Here is a 15,627-nt window from a genome sequence, read left to right as displayed (position 1 = left end):
GATCTAAACAGTATGGAGGAAGTGGAGTAAAATAAGCAGTTGCCATTCTGTTTTTTTTAAACCACTCTTTGGACCTATATATACACACTTCTTGCAGCACATAAAACATGACTCACTAACAGCAGGTGTTAGGCAGCTTAGTAATAGTAGGGAGGGGGCTGCTCCCCATATATGGCATCCCAGAGGCAAGCTAAAAATATTTTGCTGACTTCCAGCAAAGTAAAAGTAGTTGGGTGTTGTAGAGGAAGTCTGCTTCTAAAGGTAAGGAATAGAGATGATCTTTTTAATCTGATTTTTTTTAAAATATGTGAAGTTTGCCTTGGCAACTGGTGGGCAAATGTTAACTGGAACAGGCCTGTAGGTTTGGAATTATAAACAGTAGTTCTCTGTTTGTTTGTCTCCATGAAACCAGCTTGTGGAATGATCAGTTAATGGAAATCAGTGTAATTCAGGGGCAATTGCTGCTGAAACAGAGACAACAGAGGAACATGTGCCTCGGTTAGAAATAGGCCCCAGTTTTGCTTTGTTTCAGCGAGCATTTGAAAAATACACAAGCAGCCACAGTATGCAAATTTGCTGTGCACAATAGATAAATCTCTTGCACTTGCACCCTCACGACACAGGGGCCAGCAAACAAAGTTTCTGGAAACTTATAATAGTGGACTATCAAAAGATCTGAATTCTTTGTATGTCTGAGACTTGTGACCTTTTTGTTTTTTTTCACCTTTCTCTGCAGCACAGGGTGCAGGTCACTTGCCAGGATTATCTGGCTATATCTCACTTAATAATCTCCCTGGCATTGTGGGGGCATCAGGCATCAGTGCCCCTCTCTCTCCCTGTGGCACATAACAGTTCAGTCTTTTGTGGGTTGTAATACTTGTTGGTTGGGTTTAGTATGCAGCTGCTGTTGGTGGCCTGTGACATATAGGTCAGCGTAGATGAGCTGGTGGTTCCTTACACTCTATGACTTGTACATTTCAGGAAACAGTATGTGTGTCGTGTGGAGAAGCAGAGAAAGGCGAACATTCAATCTTCTTTGTAAAAGCCAATCTCAATGTATTAATAACTATAGACAGACAAAGAATGGAAAGAATGCAGTTATAAAAAGGAAGCTGGGTACTGTGTGTGTGCGCACATGGGTGGCTCATGCACATGCTTTTCCCAGCAAAAAAACTATAAGAACAGTGAATTCTAGCAGAAAGGAAGACAAAGAGAAACAGCTAACCATGGAAACGAAAAGAATGACAGGGATTTGTGGCGCAGTACCCTTGCTCTGAGACACAGAAAAAGGCAGTTTCTCTTCATATTGACGTTGATGGCAAAGCTGTCATTGGCGTAATGGGACTAGGACTGAAATCCAACTAATATAGGGTTAAATTGTGCATTTTTTTTTTTTACTTGGTTGAGCAGGGAAATAAGGCACCTCGTATTTCCCCCTTGCCTGGTGTACTTGGATCAGATCTGGTGCATAGTGCGGCTCCTGATCTTTGGATACATCCTCCTGTGAACAAATGGATGGGGAGGAGCAGAGCGGAGTAGAGAGTGGGTGGAGCCTTGGCCACACTCCGGCCACACTCCACCCACTTGCTGGCTGGAGCAGGGAAATAAGCTGCACCCTTTCAAGGGTTGCAATAACTTACTGTGCCCCAAAGGAAAAGGGGACTGGGGAGGAAACATGACTGAGTCACACAGCCTTCCTTGGCTGTTCCTAGGATGTGCTATCATATACCACCTGTTTCTCATCAAGCAACAGTGGTTTTGTATAAAGGAAGGTCTTGTGGTTACTTATGGTACAGAGCTAGGATTCAAGAGATCTGGGTTGAGTTCCTAGTTCTGCCACAACTCCTTCTATAACTTTGGGCAAGTCACTTTATTTCTCTGTGCCTCTATTCCCTGTCTGTAAAATGGGGACAATAGTCCTTTGTGGTCTAGTCTTCCTGGTTAGATTGAAAGCTCTTTGGGGCAGAGGCTGTCTTTTACTGAATGTACCTGTGCACAGCACAACAGGGCCCTGATCTTGGTTGGGACCTCTAGGCCAGTGGTTCTCAAACTCTTTTTTTCCATGGACCCCTTGAAAATTGCTGAGGGTCTCAGCGGACCACTTGATCTTTCCAAATGTTGCTTGTACTATTAGCTAACTATTGTAAAGCACTTTGGATAAAAGCGCTATATAAAAAAAGTAATAGCTTTTTGTTCTACAAATAAAAGCACACAACTCATATTTTAATATCAGTAGTCTTACCTTTCTAATGTGATGGATGTATCCTCTCTCCCCCACCACAGCAGCCACAGAGCTGAGGCTGGGAAGGAGGGCCATCTCTCCCTGGCAGCTGCAGCCCTGGAACTGGGGAAAGTCGCCTCTTTCTCTGGCCACTGCAGCCCTGCACCTCTCAAATTCCCCCACCTCCTCTTCTCACCCCACTGCCCCCTCCCAGCTACCTCCTATTCCTCCCTCCCAGGCTACAACCTTACCTTACATGTGCATCTTCTCCAGGGTACAGGCACCTAATTACTGGAGCCACTTCTGCCTGGCTCCACTAATTAGGTGGGTGGCCCATCATTGTCTTGTGTGCGGCTGTCCAGGCACTCACCTTAGAGGGAACTACCCACAGACCACTTGGATGGAGCTCGTCCATGGACCACAGTTTGAGAACGTCTGCTCTAGGTACTCTCAATACAAAATTACTGACTGCAAAGCCTAAAGATTATCTAGCCCTTGAAAGCAAGGGAAAAGGTAGATGAAATTGCATGAGAAGCGGAGATTCAAGATGAAAAATGTGATTTTTGACATTCTTATTGGAAATGAGTCCTTACCAGTGACAAAATGAATGGATAATTCTTTAAACAGAAGCTAAATTCTAGGGTCATCCATAATGGACCAAATCCTGCTCATTTTTTGCCCATAAATAGTCCCATTTTTTGACTTCAGTGGGATTACACCCTGGAACAAGGGGGGATAGGAATTAGCCCAGTGTGGCTATAGAAATATTTTTCATATTGAGTCTAAAGTTTAGAGTGGTAGAATTCAAAATACAAAGCAGTGACCTACCTGGGTACAATCCTGCCCTGCACACCTGCCTACAACCTCCTAGCTGGGTCGCTCACAAACAGCTTTCCAGCATGTCGGTCACACACTGAAAGTCTGTGTGTAATTGCGGCCTGCCAGCTACACCCTTATTCTCACCAGCCTCGGTTATTCTGCAGGGTGACCCCAACACACTCCATGTCCTGGATCTTCCCCCAGAAATGTATGTCTTGTACTGCCCAGCCCACTCCTCGATATTACAAATCTATTAAATCCATGATTCCTTTAAGGGAATAATATGACAGCTTATTACCTTAAATAATTACCCAGACACTTCAACTTAAAACACCCCAGGATCCAATAACACAGTAAAACAAGTTTGTTAACTACAAAGAGAGAGTTTAAGTGAGTATAAGTAATGATCCATAAGAGACAGACATGGTTACACAAAAAATAAAGATAAAATGCTCACTAGTATCTACTTAAAAAAACTAATTTAGCTGCAAAACAAGCTTTCTCACCACATGCTCCAGCAAATTACTGACCAAACTCTCCAGGTCAGGACCCCTCCCCTGGAGTCTAACAGTTCTTTCCTCTTGTCCTCTCAGTTGCAGAGAATGAGAAGGACAGAGGGGTAGGGTGCCCTGCATTGTTTGTCCCTCCTTTTTATAGCTTCAGTTCCCTATCTTGAAAAACATTTCCAGCTGAGACCCATGAGACAAAGAGCCTATGTGGAAGGATGTTCCAGCTGTTTTTTTTCCACCTGTTTGAACTTCCTTTGTTTTCTCTCCCTGCTCGATGACTCTTTTTACTGCTTAAATGCAAATTAAGGCAAGCACACAGTCCTTGCTTTGCCTAGGTCAGACCTGACTTCTGCATGGACAGGGCGGTAGAACATGTGTGAATAGCATCATACTGGGAAATTTGTACATACAATGTTGCCACAGATATTTTATCAGGACAATGCTGACCAGCAAATTATGGATTTTCAAGGCATACTTTGTACAAAGATTATTTCAGTAGTGTGTAAATACAGGGCCGTATTCTGTTACACAAGCTCTGTGAAAATTGAAATCTATATGCTCTCCTCTACATCTGATCTTAAACATCGCATTAGTAGGTATGAAAAAGAAAGGGACTGTATCCTTCGAAGTCCAAAAGAGCATAACAAGCTTAGCGCTGCCTTGTTAGGTGTCAGGGGTTGATGTAAAACAAAGGGAAATCTCAGCTGGCAATGTAGAGCTTCTGCTATGGTTGCCAATCTACATTTTGCTGTGTAATCAGGGGCGGCTCCAGGCCCCAGCACACCAAGGGCGTGCTTGGGGCAGCAAGCTGCGGGGGGCGCTCTGCTGGCGCCGCAAGGGCGGCAGGCAGGCTGCCTTCGGCGGCTTACCTACGGAGGGTTCGCTGGTCCCATGGCTTCAGTGGACCTCCCGCAGGCGTGCCTGCGGAGGGTCCACTGGTCCCGCGGCTTCGGAGGACCTCCCGCAGCCTGCCTGCCGTGCATGGGGCGGCAAAATCCCTAGAGCTGCCCTTGTGTGTAATAGTCGCTTTCTTCCCCAATAAACCACATTGCTTAATTCAACTGGCTCCAGCTGATGTACATGTATCTTTCTCTGCTGAGCAAGCAGGAAATGGCAGAAGACAATTTAATTTTTTTCCCTCTTTGTGGAAGCAAATTGCTACAAACACAGTCAGATACGCACCCTTGCAGCTTTGTGCTAGATCCCAAAATCTAATTCAAAGCACTTCCATGTGGCCTGACCTGTTCCTGTTTAGCACAGATTTAATCTTGCAATTTCTGACTACAAGCTGTTGACAAAAGAGCATTCCAGTATGTGGAAGCAAGGCTTAAGTAATGAGTGGATATTTTAATGGTGGCATGCTGAATAATCAATTCCACTTGAGCGCATAGATCAATACTATCTCTGAGATGTCTGAATAACCATTTAAAGCAAGCAATATAGGTCCAAGATGGCATGAAAAAAGATGAGGAGAATTATGTTCTTGACCGTAGTGTGCGGGGCGTAAGGGCCTAGAATGGCACCACTGAAGTGGAGGCAGAAGTTTGAAATGGAGATGAATTTTCTGACTTGGTTTGCTGGTCATGACAACTCACAGTAAGGACACTGGAATCAAATCCATACACAGTGAAGAAGGCAGGAAGGACTCCCCACATTTTCTTCTTTAAGTAGTGTACCTTTATGGGGTACAGTAATTTACTGGGTTACTCTAATTTAAGCTGGACATCTGCTTCACAGAGCTGGTCTACACTACTGCTTTAGGCAATGTAACTTATGTTGCATGGGGTGTAAAAAAGACATCCGCTAAGTGACATAAATTACATTGACCTAAGCACTGGCTACACTGGCGCTATGTCAACGGGGGAAGTGCCCTCACCAACGCAGCTTCTGCCTCTCATGGAGGTAAAGTAATTGTCAATGGGAGAGTGCTCTCCGGGCACACTCTTTTTTTGTGGTCCTAAGTCATGATCTCTATTATTTGGGTTTGGCAATACTGAAATAGCTATTGGGAAGTTTTCCTCAAATGTCCACTTCCAAAGGCTGGGGAAAGAGGGAGGTTATCTCTTAGCAGCAAAGGTAGCATCTCTTGGTAAGTTTGGAAAGCCTGCCCCTATGTTTCCTCTGCTTCTGCACCAAAGCTTGTCCGTGGTCAGCTGGTAGCTTAGCAGCAGCAAAATGCAGGACAATTTAACATCCTAATATATCTTTCTAGGCAATCACAGAACAACAGATTGTGTTAAGCAGGACATTGACTCACCTGGGGTTGGTATCACCCACTGCTGTCATTGATCCAGAACTGTAAGGGCTGCATGGCATCTGTGTGCTTATGTGGCACAGTTAAAATGTGACTGGGGCTCGCAGAACTTTTGGGATGGAGGTTAAGTCCCACAGCTCCACTGGATTAGTATTACATTCAGGGGACGAGATTGCTGGATTTGGGAAATGCCTGTCATTTTTATTTTAGCTTGCCTGTTGTAATCATTCATTTCCTCCTTTATTTCTCACTGGGAAAAATTGGTGACATTTAAGACAGTTTTTTAACTAAACATGTGCAGAGGGTCAGGATTTTTCATCACTCAGGATTGACATTTATTTGCTCTTATTCCATGCAGCAATTGCATTTCTGGATAACTAATTTGAATAAATTAAAAAAAAAACAAAAAAAAACCCCTAAACAAACCAACCTGCTAAATACAGAGTTTAGTGGCATGATCAGCCAGAGGCAGAGACAACTTGTTATGAGTTTCTAGGAGAGAAGAACTCAAATGCAACTAAGATGGAAATCCAAAAACTCTAGGATTTAAATTCTTTGCTGGCATAACTGCATGGAGGTTAGTGCAAGTATACCACCAGAAATATTGGTCCGTTAGTGCTGTGCAGAAATGCTCCTTGGACCTCTCGTAGGGGAGGGAGGAACCAGCAAATATTTATGCAAATATCACAATTCTCCAGACATTTCTGCATGGCAAATCTGTATGTGACACTACCCTGAAGCTGAGCAAACTTCTGGTTAACATAGAACGAGGAGTAGAACAGGGGATTCATGCCTGAATTAATGGTAAAGGACCTTAGCCTACATTTCTTGCAAAATCAGAGCATTCATTGATGCCAACAGGAATGTTGGGTGTACAAGGAACGAAGGAGTTGGGCTCACTATGTAGTGGATTAGAGGCATTACTCAACTAGGGTGAGGGGCAATAAGGCCTGTGACAAAAAGTTATAGGGCAGGGGCCAACAGGACCCTTTACTGATCAGAGTGGTCCATAAAATGTCACAAGGCTCCTAAACAATTCCCACTGAAATCGAAGGAAAGACTCCTATTGACTTTAAGGGGAGTTGGATCAGATTCTAACAGCTGTTGTAGGAAAAGAGCAGGACTTGTATTAATCGGGTAGATTTCCCCCTTTAATTTCCCTTCATCCTTTGGTCTCCATTTTGTGAGAGGGAGGGCAGCATTTGAATGAAAATAAAAAACAAAGCTCCCCTAAGAATTCCTGATCAACATTTGTAAGGTGCAATTTCTATGCCCCAAATGGATGTCTCTGCCTCCTAGGTATAGTGGCAGCTGTTTGCTGGATCAAATGGAGAAGTGAAGCAAAACTTCCTCTCTTGGCAGGGAGGGAAAGTAGAAAGTAGAAAGATGATCTAAAAAGTGTCATGTCTTCAGCTGAGCATTTTGTTTCTTACATTTTCCCTGTGTAATAACATTGAAGTGGCTTCAGGTGTGGTACTTATCCCACAGTCCTGCAGGAGCCTCAGCTTTCACTGATTTGACTGGAATGAGGACTCCTGGGTTGTACTGGGACCCAGGTTTTAGAGTTCATGTTTCTCTGAGGAGAGTTTACACTTTGACAGTGGATATAAGATTAAAATCTCTTGGCAAATAAAATAATTCTTTGGTGTGTTTTGCACTATTTAGATGTTTGGAGCTAAAGTAATACACACTTTCTATTGCCTTAGGAAATGCACCAACTTTGAGCTAGTAGAAAACAAGATGTTTGCATCTAGTGGAAAATTGCTGACTTTTCTTTAGGTGGAAATCAGGGTTTCCACCTACGTCCCCCCCACCATTAAAATTTAAAGGCCAATGTTGTCAGCTTTGCTATTTATCCCCCTACTTACATGGCTAGCGGTATAGTAGCTGAGATTGAGTGCCTCTTAACTGCTAATGGATTTTATCTCCCCAACACTTCCGGCAAATATGACCCCCATTTTACAGGAAGGGGGCAGAGGAACAGGATAGATTAAGTAAATTTCCCAGCATCACACAGGAAGTCTCTGGCTCAGCTGAGAACAAGTCTCCAAAACCTCAGTGCAGGGCCCCAGCCTCTAGAGTTTAATTCTTCTTGTGACCTCCCTCTCTGCCTAGGAGGGACAGTTGAGGCTTGATCCATAGGGAAACCCCAGGGGGTTCCTAGCAGGGGTGTTCACACTAGACCATGTTCTCGATTCGCAAGGGAGAACCAGCCCCCACCCCACCTTTTACAGTCTCTTTCCTGAAACTGGCAGCCTGATTTCCAGCCAGAGCCTCTTTGATTTAAATGCACCTCCCAGGGCGAGATTTGAACAGAACAAGCAACTGAGTCAGGGAGCCCAAGTCGCCTCCGCGGAAGGCTGGTCCCTCCCGCCACCCTTGGGTGCGGGTGTGAGGCGGATGGGTGGGGGCTGGGGAATGCACGGAGCCCCTTTCCCTACAGCCAGCCAGGCAGCGGCAGCAGCTACTCGCTTCTGCAGGGTGAAGCGGCGCCAGCGGCTCCACCCTCCCCTCAGCTTGCAAGATTTGCAAAGATCTTTGCAATCCAGGATTCCTGGAGCTGCAGGGGGGAAATCCTGGCGCCCCCCCCACCCAGCTGTCTCGCGCGGGCGCACACACACACACACACGCGCGCAGCAGGAGCCGGCACGTGGGCGCTGCTGCTGTTTGCAGCCAGCCTAGCGCCTGCCCTCCCAGTGTGTGCCGGGAGCCCGGCAAGGCAGCACCGGGAGCCAGCGCCCCCGGCAGCGAGAGGGGGGCCCCCCACCCCATGCGTGCACCCCAGAGCGGGCGCGCCTGCAAGGCAAAGCCCCGCTCCCCCCCGCCTGAATGCATGTAGGCGCCGGCTGCATGGACGCTCCGGGAAGGATGCTCGGGCTATAGGCACCTGCCCCTGCTCGCGGCCGGGGCACCAGGCGGAGCCCCCCCCCCCCCCCCCCATGCTGCCCCAGGCATGATCTCCGAACGGGGCTGGCTACGCCTCTCTCTCTCCGGCCCCATGGACTTAGCTGCGGTCGCCGGCCGGAGCTCGTGAGTCTGGGCTGCCCGCCGAGCGGGGCCGGTCCCCGGGGTGAGTACCGCGCCGAGCACCCTGGGACCCCCGGGCAAGAGCCCGCTGGCTGGCTGGGCGCCTCCCCGCTTCCCTTCCCTGCCGCCGCCGCCCCCAGCCCGCCGCGGTGCTCGGGCACTTTGGGAAGTTTTCGCCCGCCCGGTGTTATCTTTGCAGCCTCCCTCCCGGGCGTCCGCGGGCAGCTGCTGCAGCTCCCGGGGGGGAGGCTCCGCGCCCGGGGGTGCTGCTGGGAGGGAGGCTAGTGGGCAAGGCGCTGTGCGAGGGTGGGCTCGGCATCAGAGCCGCCTCCCGACAGAACAAAGTGGGCTGCCCCCCTCTACCCCCAGCAAATCCCAGCCTGGCTGTCCTGGGGTGGCAGCCCTGGGCTGCATTGCCAGGCACCCTGCATCGCAGGCTTCCCTTGGCAAGCCCTTCGGAGTAGCCCAGGTGGGTCTGTGCCATACCAGGGCTCGAGCAGGGGTACACGTACCCCCAGAGACCTTCCAGCAGGGACATCCACTCATCTAGGTGCCTGCCTGGTTTTACAACAGGCTACATAAAAAGCACCAGCGGCGTCAGGACAGACTAACATTTCCTAGACAAATGACTTGTTTATCCTGATCTATATGCTATATCCTGAAATGTAAATACAAATATTGATTCATTTTATAATTATGTGGTAAAGATGAAAAAGTCAGCAATTGTTGGGTACTAGTGTGACTGTGACACTTGTGTATTTTTAGGTCTGATTTTGTAAGCAAATCATTTTTTAAATGAGGTGAATCTTGGGGGTGTGCAAGACAAATCAGACTCCTGAAAGGGGGAAGGTAGTCTGGAAAGGTTGGAGACACTGGAGCATGAGGTGTACTTTGCTAGTGATCAGTGGAAACGGTGCAGGAGAGAAGTAGACTGCAGAATGGCACTCATTAGAGGCAGGTCGTGCCGGCTGAATATTAAAAGTGTGTGTGAGTGTCAGTCAGAGAAAGTTGGCAGTGGAGGAGCAGCAGATGAAATGAGTAAGGGGTGGGGCTGAAGTCACTGCCAATGGGAAAACTCTTGTACAGCAAGGGACGCATGGCTCTGGTTATTCCAGTCACTGCACAGCTTTTGGAGGGGTGAAGCAATGGTTCTGGTTGGCTTGGCAGTGACCAACAGGTGGTGTGTTGGCAACTGATCATTCTGTATTCCTCAGTTGGGAGTGCCGGGGAAAGGGTTCCTGACTGACACCTGTCACTGCTTTTATGTAGTATCTTGAATGGACAAGGAGAGATATGCTTTCCCTTCCAATTGACTTATTCTAGGCTGTGTGCTGTCCAGATGTCATTGTCCTGATGGTGTAACGCGAAACAGCAAACTCCGGGTTGAATCACTTCAATTGTTTTTGCAAGGATCACATGAACTTCAAAGCTGCTGAGACGCCATTTAGATGAAACAATAGAAGATTGCAGATTAGTGTCTTATAAATGTAATGTGTGTTTTTTTCCCTCATATTGCAAAAATGTATCCAATAGATCTAGGGAGAATAATGGACTTTGAATCATGAACCACAGAATTTCAGGATCTTGTTGGTTGCATTGATATGACACTTAATTTTTTGGTGACTTCTCTGAAAGTGCAACTGCTGTTCTAGCAGATACTCTTGAATCTGTAGCAGTAAGAATGACTATTGATGTGCCTTTATTTTAATTTCATTTGTAAATTCAAGATCTAAAAGGTAAAAAAGCTCCAATACTGTAATCATGTGGTTATGCAGCCACTAACTCCCTTGAGTCAGTTGTCTTCTATTAAGTCAGCTGTTGAAAACACACCCATTCACATGATGGTATATCAGATTTTTGGGGGGGTCAGAGAGAGGGTTCAAATTCAATTGTCCAGATTAAATCAAAATTAATTGCTTAGTGTTGGGCAAGGTTGATAAATGAAGCACTAAATCAGCACCTACGTGGTTTCTTATTGAAAAGAAAAATGAGCAATTCTGAGCCATATTTGGGCAGCATAGGTCAGCCACAAATAGCTCTCTGAACTAGATACGCATGCTAGCAGGCATGCTTGTTCTGTGATATCATACAGGTCAGCATAGAAATCTGCTCACATGACCTGCACTACAGGAGCATGTTCTGTAAAGGACCCTATATAGTCAGTTGGTGTAAACTGGTATTGCTCCATTAACTTCAATGGAGCTACCCTGCTTTACACCAAATGAATATCTGGTCCCATATTTCTACTCGCCTTGCTTAGAAAGAGCTTTTATTTTGAGTGTTTGTAGAAGCAAAATGATGTTGACTTGAGGAGAGAAGAGGTGTCATTTTGGCTCCGTACAATCAAGATTGGATGTAGTAAAGGAGACTCCTCTGTCAGAAATACATTATAAAAACAGCTTCATTTCTAAACTCTTTAATTAGAGCAGATACAGATGTTACAATATTCTGTTTGCTATTGGGAAGTGGGATTTGTCTTAAGTTCTTAAAAATTCTCACAGTGGAATATGAAGAAGAGTTTGACTTTTTATTCACACTTGCTATTTGTAGCTTCTGGTAACTTTTGCTGTTCGGTCTTAAGAATCACGGATTGCATAGTATCAATGTATTCCATTGCAACTGTTGTTAATTTCTCTGTTATCTGCATAGACTTTCTTTGCAAAAAAAAATGTTTTTTGGGGGAAAAAAGTTACCATGACAATTTTCTTGCTTTGCCAATGAACACTCAGTGTTAGAAACCACGTATAGAGCTGATAAAAAGGTTCCCTGACTTTCAAGGGGAGTGTGACAGTGGTGAAGAACTGCATCTGAACCAGTAATCTGATCACTGCAACTGCAGATGGTTGCCCTGCAGCACACCTAACTCTGAGAATTGTGCCCAGTTGATAGATTGGGATGGGCTGGAGAGAGTTAAAAGGCTAATTAACTCATTAGCCCAAATGGTGCAAAGGATTGAGAGGGAAGTTGGCTCTTAGAGCCAGAGTGCTCCCTTTCTTGCCTTAGGAGCTGAGGGCTCTATGTTACTTGTGGGGTGAGGCTACATAGCGTGTAAAGGCAGTGGAAAAGAACACTGTAAACAAATTGTAGGAGCTGTTGGGCTAGAAGATGGTCTCCCAGCCTTTTGTGGGGCTCCTGGGGAGGGAGGAGTGAGTCTGCTCTGCTACAGGGATGCAAGTGTGTAAGTTCCCTGAGTGATTTAGAAAATCTCAATACCTCAGAATAGAGCAAGAAAGAAATCCTACAAACTTCAGGGAACCAGTGTCTCCAGTTCAGATGTTTAGTTATATGATGTTTGCTTTCCTTATAACAGACCTATAGTGCTGGAGTGACCATGATGTACCTTAAGACAGTGCACATGCGTTTTAAAAGGTACTTGATGGAGAGAGATAAAGAGCATATTGTGTGCAGATGGGTTGTGCCTGACCCTCAAAAAGAGGAAGGTTCTGCATATGGAGATGCCTTTATATATCTATGGTATGTGATGGGACCTTGTCCTCTCTTTCTTGTGAGCTAATACATCTCCAAATGTTCTCTGTGCATCAACAAAACCCAATTATAACTAAATAAAAACTAGTCTAATTGCCCTTAAAAATCAGTATAAAACTTCCTTAACTGAAAGATTGTTATATGCTTTATACAGTTATGTTGTTGTTGTCTTTCTTGTCATCTTTGAAATCGTAATGCATTCTTTTGCTACTTTGCTACTAGTAAATGGTAACTCTATGCTGAGCTAATCTGAGAAGGAACTGATATTTCACTGAACTGTTCTGATGATTTTGGAAGAAGTATATTAGAGACTGATGTGCATTGATAAAACCTCTGGGGCACATATCTGGCATTGAAGCTTTTTAGGGGAAGATTACTTTCCAAGCCATCTTCTTCTGCCTTTATTACTCCTGAGGGAATTCTGTGCCAAAGAAATTAAAATTCTGTGTGCAATATTTTAAAATTTTGTCAATAAATACAGGGGCTTGTTGGGGAATTCCAGGTGCAGGGGCCATTGACCTCTGCAGGGGGGGTCCAGGTGAAGGTGGTTGGGACTCAGCAGGGGGATCTAGGTGTATGGAGTTTGGCCTGAGGGTTCAGATGTAGCTGGTTGCAGCTTGGTGGGGGTCTGAGTTCCAGGGGCTAATTGGAGTGGGGCTTGTCATGGTGGGGGTTCAATGGGCCTGCTTAATGGGGAAGACCCAGCTGCTGCTTCCATGTGGATGCCACATGCCAGGCTCCCAATTCCCCAATCCCCTTCTCTTTCCCATCCCATCCCCTTCCCCACTGCTCCATCTTTTCCCCATTGTCCCTCGCTCCTATATCCCCCTCCCACTGCATCTTCCACCCTGCCCTTTCCCCATTTCCTCTGCCTCCTCTTGCCCTGCCCCACCACGGGCATTCACTGTTGTACAGAAAACAGGATGATTCTCAGCACACAGGAGGGTAGGGCATCTGGCGCTAGGACCCAGGAGGCGGTGTCCAGCTGCAGACTCAGCGAATTGAGCAGCATCCTCCTTCAGCTGTGCAGCTCTGTGCTCACAGAAATGTCAGGGGCAGGGGAAAGGAGGCAGTGGTATGTGATCCTGTGTGGTCCCTATGCCTTGCCTCTGCTTCGGGGGCAGTGCTCTCTGCAAACAACACCCATGGGCGTCCCCAGCTCCCCCTTCCTCCCCATGGCTTCCCTTTGCGTCCTTGCCATTTTCTGCGGGGAAGCAAAGAAATATATGTGGGGACATGAATTCTACGCATGCACAGGGGTGCAGAATTTCCCCAGGAGTACTTTATTTCATGTGTGGGAAGTTCGGGCACCTTCATCTGGTTTCTTTAAATCCAATAGATGCACTTGAAATGGGAACTATCTTTGCCTAAAAGCTTTTGTGTTATCACCACCATCTGAAATAATTTTTCTTTGACTGCAAGAGGAAGTGCGTTTCTGTTTCAGTCCTCTTGCTTTGTGGACCATCAGCAGCTAGATAGAACCTGAAAGAGCAAGAAGTCCAAGTAGGCCCGAGTTAAGCACTAAGAAATGCTTAAATGTGTGATTGGCAAAACAGTAATTGACAGGCTATTCTGATGCTTCATTAGAAGGTTCTGACACCATATTACTTGAGGCATTGTTTGACAAACTTTGATTTACAAGGTAATTGAAAGGGGTTGAATATTTGTATTCAGAATGAATACACAGCAACTTTTGGCATTTAACCCCATAGGTTTTCAAAACTATATGCAGCTAATAACCTGTCTCCCTGTCACTGATTCTGATGGGATAGGTGGTTCTGAAAATGTCTGCTCTTGTTTGAACATTTAATGGTAAATGTTTATGTATGCAGTAAAGTCTATTTTAAGTTTGATATTTTTCAGGCTTTTTTAGACAAGACTATAAATTTTAACTATATGACACTTTATCGGGGATTTAAAATTAATCTGATCTAAAGTTTGCGATATGCTCAATTTGGGACTAATGCAAAAAACCATGATGATAAATCCCAGGCACTAATAATGGCTTGATGTTTTAGGAACCAGTGTGATCTCAGCTTCCAAATAGGAGGAAGTATTTGAGCAAAAGTTTCTGCCTAGTATAAACTGGTGCAACGCTATGCAACGGGGCTGCACCAATTTACACCAGCAAAGAATTTGGCCCTTTGTTTCTAGCTCTGGCAGATCTTAAGCTATGAAACCTTGGTGGGCCTGGGCCAGCTCCTAGTAGTAATCAGTTGAAATAATTCAATTGACTAAACTGGATCAGGCTCAAAATCACAGTTCTGGTGTCAGTCTTGACTTTTTCTCTCTTGGTTTCTGACATAATCCTGTCTATTCAGCAAATCATGCATGAACATTGCAAGTTTCCTGTATGTATGTCAATGTTTGTGAATCTCATGTTGCAAGTATCACAGCTGGAGTTACTGCACCTGTATCCTCCCTTCTGTGGTCCACTACAGAAGTTCCCAGTCAGGTCTCAGGTCCCTGCTGTCACCTGTTTCTGGGTAGGGACCCTTATCCCACTCCCTTCTGACCTAGGGGTTTTAAGGCTACACAGCTCTATGCCTTACACTATGATATATCCCCTGCAAGCCAGTCTGCCTAAAGGCCAGTGCCTTTGCTTCTTCTCGAAGGGCTACGAACAGTATACTGCCAGCAGTTACAAGTTACCACATAGCCCTTTCTGAGCAAGCACATTTATTCTTAAGGCAAAAGTATTACTGATAAAATATATAAAAACAATAAAAGTTCCAACACAAGTTCCTTACCAGAGGTCACCCATCAGTCTTATGGGGCACTAGTTAGTCAAGATCATTCCCTCCTTCAGGCTATGGCTGGGGCCTAACCTTGGGCAGAAGGTCCTATCTGTTTGCTGGATCCAAAAGCAGGCCATGAGTCAGTTCAACTTCATACTCTCCTAGTCTCTGGAAAACCCAGCTTGAACCAGTATACCTGAATCATTCTGGTGGCAGTACCTTTCTAAAGTTGTTTAGTCTCAGTGATTCACCTTAATCACCACCCACAGTTTTTTCCATTCCTACAGGGGCTGTAGTAACCCTCCCCCATGGAGTAGAACACAATCCTATGTAAACCATTCATAGATTCGATACAGTATGGTCCCCAAAGACATTGCATACAGTATGGTCCCCAAAGACATTGCATGCAACTGCAAGATCTGTCACGGCGAGATCTCGTAGAGCTCAGGAATTCCAGCACATTTATAAAGCAGAGTTATGTGGTGGCTTTTTAGAATATTTGATGAGAAGATGAAAAAGATTGCTTCTGTATTACTGAGCTGCCTTTTCAGAAACATCTCCTCCGGGCTATGC

The 15,627-nt window shown here is 45.6% G+C and overlaps 1 protein-coding gene across 4 annotated transcripts in view; it reads left to right on the top strand.

Moving 5' to 3' along the window:
- The first annotated feature begins 228 nt into the window (after nucleotides 1–228).
- Nucleotides 229–15,627, top strand: part of SGCD (sarcoglycan delta) — a 517,054-nt gene continuing 501,655 nt past the window's right edge. For 3 of the 4 annotated variants that reach the window (XM_030572954.1, XM_030572948.1, XM_030572952.1), the window contains exon 1: nucleotides 8,495–8,873. The gene's annotated coding sequence lies outside the window, so the exon portion shown is untranslated. Of the gene's footprint in view, nucleotides 262–8,494; nucleotides 8,874–15,627 lie in introns of those variants that run through there. The other variant, XM_030572951.1, reaches the window with a different exon arrangement.

This window comes from Gopherus evgoodei, chromosome 8 (genome assembly GCF_007399415.2).
Source record: "Gopherus evgoodei ecotype Sinaloan lineage chromosome 8, rGopEvg1_v1.p, whole genome shotgun sequence".
Lineage (NCBI taxonomy): Eukaryota > Metazoa > Chordata > Testudines > Testudinidae > Gopherus > Gopherus evgoodei.
Note: the sequence above shows the minus strand (reverse complement) of the source record. Positions and strands in the feature narration are given on the sequence as shown.